This window comes from Saccostrea cucullata, unplaced genomic scaffold, assembly GCF_032062105.1.
Source record: "Saccostrea cucullata isolate Sc308-1 unplaced genomic scaffold, CSIRO_AGI_Scuc_v1 ctg5098, whole genome shotgun sequence".
Lineage (NCBI taxonomy): Eukaryota > Metazoa > Mollusca > Bivalvia > Ostreida > Ostreidae > Saccostrea > Saccostrea cuccullata.
Genome location: NW_026937514.1, coordinates 30540 through 36539, shown reverse-complemented (window position 1 = coordinate 36539; position 6000 = coordinate 30540).

The following is a 6000-nucleotide window of genomic DNA, read 5'->3' as shown; positions in this document are numbered from 1 at the left end:
TAATGACCCCCGGGGGGAAGGGGGGGGGGCCACAATGGGGAATCAAAGTTTTATATAGAAATATATAGGAAAAATCTTTGAAAATCTTCTTCTCAAGAACTACTGGGCCAGAAAAGCTGAAACATATGTGGAAGCATCCTGGGGTAGTGTAGATTCTAAATTGTTCAAAACATGACCCCCGGGGGAAGGGCGGGGCCACAATGGGGTATCAAAGTTTTACATAGAAATATTTAGGAAAAATCTTTGAAAATCTTCTTCTCAAGAACCACTGGGCCAGAAAAGCTGAAACTTATGTGGAAGCATCCTGGTATAATGTAGATTCTAAATTGTTCAAATAATGACCCCCGGGGGAAGGACGGGGCCACAATGGGTAATCAAAGTTTTATATAGAAATATATAGGAAAAATCTTTGAAAATCTTCTCAAGAACCACTGGGCCAGAAAAAGTGAAGCTTATGTGGAAGCATTCTTGGTAGTGTAAATTCTAAATTGTAGGAATCATGACACCCGGGGGAAGGGCGGTGCCATTATAGGGGAATCAAAGTTTTACACAAAATATATAGGGAAAATCTTTGAAAATCTTCTTCTCAGGAACCAATGTGCAAAAAAAGCTAAAACATATGTGCCAATGGAAGGATCATGGGGTAGTGTAGATTTCAAAATGTCTAAATTATGATTTATCAGTGGGGTAGGGTGGGGATGCATTATGTATAACAAGGGGGAAATCTGGTAAAGAACAGAATGATCAAAGCTTCTCAGGTGAGCGATGTGGCCCATGGGCCTCTTGTTTTTTTTATTAAATTAGTGTTTATCTAAGTTTTAAATAAACCATTAATTATACTTTTATCAAAATTCATTTGTTTAAAAGAAATTCATATTGATGTCAACTTTTCAACCGCAACAATATTTTGACCCCAACCTTTCTTTTCACCTCTCTTTTTCGTAAAAAAAGTGTTAAGCTAAGTTTCATTATAAATCATTCAAGATATTTTTATCAAATCTAATAATATTCCTGATGTGTATTACAACTTAGTGGGAGCTATTCAATTGCATCAAAAACTTCACCTTGCACATTCCTGTGACCTTGACCTCCGTCCTCTTTAAAGTAGAATATTTCTAAGTTTGGGACCTAATAAATCTTTGTTATCTAATGTGCTTTGAAATGAAATGTTTCAAAACACCAGGACTATTCTTTTTCATAACCCAGACCTGCCAAGTGACCCGCATTCGGTGGGTCACACCCGCAAAACTGACCTCTCACCCCCCCACTCGTAATGACCCGCGGCGGGTCATCATTTTCACCCGCAAAATCGATTGTCCCCATTTTTTAACCCAATTTTCGGTAAATAATCCGAAGAGAGATAACTCTAATTTATTTTAAATTTTCGACACCAGACGGCGCCTTTGATAATGGAAACGGAAGTGTAAACAAGACCATGAATAATGCCAGCGGCTATGTTTTTTTAACGATGTATGAGCTGTGATCATCAGAAAACAGGTAATTATTTTGATAAAGAGTTCACAATCAGTTTGAAAATGTCTTCGGTAAGGAAACGATCGATGTCAGGGCCATGTACACTGACTCCTACTAAACGTAAAAAATACAGTTGTAAATACCAAAGTACATTCCAATGGATTCAAAAGTGCAATCTAGGAGAAGATTGGGCTTATTGCAAGCTCTGTCAGATTAATTTTTCAATTGCTTCTGGTGCATTGTACGATGTGAAACGCCATGCAACTAGGTCAATTCAGATGATGAACTGCCAGATAGAACATCAGTGGAGAGCTATTGGGGTGAAATAGCTAAAATGCAGGACATATTCACAAAACAGAAAAGATTTCCTTGTTTGAGCAAACTTGCTTTAATGTGTATTGTAATCCCCATCTCTAATGCAGATTCTGAGAGAATGTTCTCCATAATGAGAAAAATTGTCACAGAATGCAGATCTGAACTCAAAAATGACACAGTTTGCTCATTGCTATGTACAAAACAGAACAAAGACCATGACTGTTATGAATACTTTCCATCTGAAAGTGTGCTTAAAGCAGCAAAACTGGCATGTAAAGATTATAATTTAAGCCTGAAATAAAATGTAATGAATACATGTGTGTGTTCACATCGATGTCTAAAAATTTGGGGACTATATTGTTACTCAACCCTCGAAAAATGTCGTCACGCGCTATGACCCAACATTTCATTTCTGAATGTTGGGTCATGACCCCCCACAGCATCAATTTTGGTTGGCAGGTCTGATAACCAGACCACTCACCAGGCAATGATTATTTATCGTCAAGCAACATCTTCAGGAGCATCGAAGTAAAGAAAGATACCCTTGACCCTCGGACTGATACCCGGGTAGAGATCAAAACAGCAGTGTGATATTCTGTATATGGCATGTATATCTAGGCCGGAATTAAAAATATCTTTGTTTCCCCTAACCCGACCCTAAATTCTCAAGTTGGGTCGGTAGGTAGGTAAACAATTTTATTTTCTGACAGCAGCTTTGAAAATATATTCTAAAATTTAATGGAAAATTACATTTATAAATAAGAAAAGTACAAAAGAAAGTGATTTGTGAACACAATGCTGAGTATCATACATATGCAGTTTAAAAGCAAACTTCATGATTAAGAATAAGGTTCACTTTTGCCTTATTTGGCCCTGTGAATTTCTGAAAAACTGAAACCGCATACTTTTAGTTAACAATGCATTAAAATGTCACTTAGATATTTGGTGACTCCGATCCTATAAAGAATGACGTCATTATCTGGCTAGTCAATGCATTATGACGTCACGAAATGCGTCAATTTCCTCATATTCAGAAAAAGTCTACAAAAACGGCCAAGAAGAAGGTACAGTTTCAATACAAATCAAGCCCGATATTTTTCTAAAATATGAAACTGATATAAGAAATCAAAATTCATTCTTTCTTAATCATAGGAATTACCTGCAGTAAGAATATACAAGTCGTTTTTCTCATATAACCTCCTTAATGCTAATTGTGACGTCATTAATTTGTGCATTTTCCCGTATTTTCTTAAAAAGTTGTAGAAGACATCAATTTTCAGTGGAATTTTCTTCAAGAAAACATACTCTGCCACCGTCGCCCGGAATGATTTTGAGATATGTGATTTTTCATAGGAGTTTACATAAAATATCCAAAAATTAAAGTGGGCGACGGTGGCAGACACTATTTTCTAAAGGAAAATTCGCACAGAAATGAGTCATTTTGAGGCTTTTCTGCATTAAACATAGAAATGCACCAAATTAATGACGTCATACTTCCAGAAAGGTCCTCCTTTATTCCATATTCTTTCATGATTTATCATATTAAACTACTCAACTATTGTTAAAGCCAATTTCATAACCTTTTGAGAACATTAAATTTTTAGGGCACAATAAAGCTCAAACTGTACCTTCTTCTTTTTAAAGTTATTTTTTGATATTTGATATGGAGCGCAACCTCTGATCTAAAATATGCAACTAGTAAATGATAGAACTGTTTCTGAAGATTCATGGACATGTTTTATTTTTTAGATCAGAGGGTGCGCTCATATTATTTTTCTTCACTGAAAGTACTCAATTATACATGTTTTCCTAAAGATTCAAAAACATTGCAATTTCATAAAGCCAGTTCTCCAAGACCTGGACTTAGTGGAGAATTTTTTTAATAGGATATGAAAGAACCAAGTCTCTATTTTATTTTAATGCTTAAAATAGAAAATCAAGTGTTGATCAATTAATTGGTATTTCTACAGGGCCATTTTATGCATAACATGAACCGACTTCTTTATTCACGACTGTGATTTAGATGAATTTTGAAATACCTCACGCCAGAGTACATTTATATAAATCAAATAAAAAAGACAAGATTCTCAAATACGCAAAGACTGGACATCCGAGTATATTTTTTCAAACCTTTAATCATCCTCCAGTGCTTATAGACAGTGATTGTACTTTTTTGAGGGCCATTAGATTTGCAGTGGTTCTAGAGCATATTGCTTTGGAGTTGAGACGTAAGTGGCTAATTTTAAGTCGCAGGTTTAGATACCAACGAGGAACGTTGAAAACGCTCCTTCAAAAGGGACAATAAAAACTTTTGGCCAGTGTCGCAGAAGATGCTGTCTGAAAAGAGATGCCACTATTTAATGATGCATAGTACGTCTAAATTTGGAGCAATGGGAAAATGTTCAAATGTTGTCCCAACAAAAGGATTAAAAGCAAAGAAACAACCAATCTTCAAGGGCCTAATTAAAGAAAATGACACTGGACATCTCAGGAAGTGAATTATGATTTCAAATCTATTTGGAAAAGGTATTTAAACAATATTAAAATGAAGCAACCCGTACGAAACAGTCCGGGCGGCTTAGACACGGCTCAGGCACGGATTCCGTCTCCTGAAACCCGTGCTTTAGCATTCCGTGCTCCTATGTAAAACATTTATGGAAAGCCGTGCCTAAAAGTGGTCGAGGCATGGACACGGCACGGGATATTGGCCGAATTATTTAAATGAGATCACACGATTTTACGAAACCCGTGTCAGAAAGCCGTGCTTGTTTCCATATATGGACTCACGGATTCTGTAAACCCGTGTCTGAAACCCGTGTCCTTTTCCATATATGGAGACACGGTTTTTTTTAAACCCGTATCAAAAAAGCCGTGCCTTTTACCATATAAGGAGTCACGGGATCTGTGCATTCGTCTAGATCTAGGTCATGACCTTTATAGAATGTCCTGATGTAACTGTGAATGCCAAAATAGTGACTGAAACCAAACTAACTTCACATTGCTTTACATTTATGCTAAGTTTTAATTAGAATTTCTAAATCTTATATGAATGTGTACATTTACTTTCTGTTAAAGATTAACTTTATCAGTTAAAGTTCATGCTAGATTTTAATTAAGATTTTAATGATAATGTACAATATTCAATTCAATTGTTATTTAATCTAGGAGCTATAAGTTTGCACAATCTGAGAAAGAATTTAGTATAAATAAAACTTTCACTCTATAGCACAGTGATGTCACATTAGTGAAATTCCAACTAAAGTCATTCAAATAAGCCTAAACTATTTCATCATGTTCATTGTCAACATTGCAATACAGGAAGATCATGAAAATTGAAAAAATGACTAATTTATAGATTACACTTTCTGCATTTAGTTAAAAAGTGAAGAAATTATCTCTGACTGTCATAAATACAATTCCAACTGACATCTATTGGTTAAATATCCTTTAAATAGAGCAAAAAAACACACTGACTTAGCTCATGACCAAGAATCCCTCCAATTTAATTTTCAAATAAAGGAAGTTATGATTGAGCATGCTCAGTAAAAAGCCGTGAGATATAAAAAAAATAGTTTGAAGCAAAACCCGCCTCAGTTAAAAACCGTCTCCCTGGGACACGGAGTCCGTGTCTCCACACAGGTTTCTGTGAGTGAGGATTCCTCACTTTCAGACACGGAAGCCGTGTCCGTGTCTTGGACATGCAGAACCTGTGCAGCTTTTTAAAAACCCGTACGGATTCCGTGTCTTAGCTGTGCCCAAGCCGTGCCTATTCCGCCTCGAACTTTCATACGGGAAAGCGAATCTACTAATGATAAAAATGCTATATAAAACAATGTCATAGTCTTGAAGTTTAACCTGTAAATAAAGGCATGAAAAATTACAACTGAATTACATTTATGAATATGATAACATAGAATATTAGAATATAGAAAAATTGCAGGGGCTGACAAATAGATTTTATAGGCACTTGCCCAAGGGCAAGTACATGGTCAAAATTCACTTGCCCTACCTGAATTTTTGCCTGCCCTACCATTAACTTATAAGTTGTATTTATAAATATATATAAAAAATACTAAGTAGAATATTGGCACACATATTGATTTTATTTTTGATAATTGATTTTTTGAGTCACTTGCCCACGGGCAAGTAATTGATAGAATAAGAGGGATAATCAAAAAGTTCGTGGACTAAATTTCATAAAATTAAAACCGT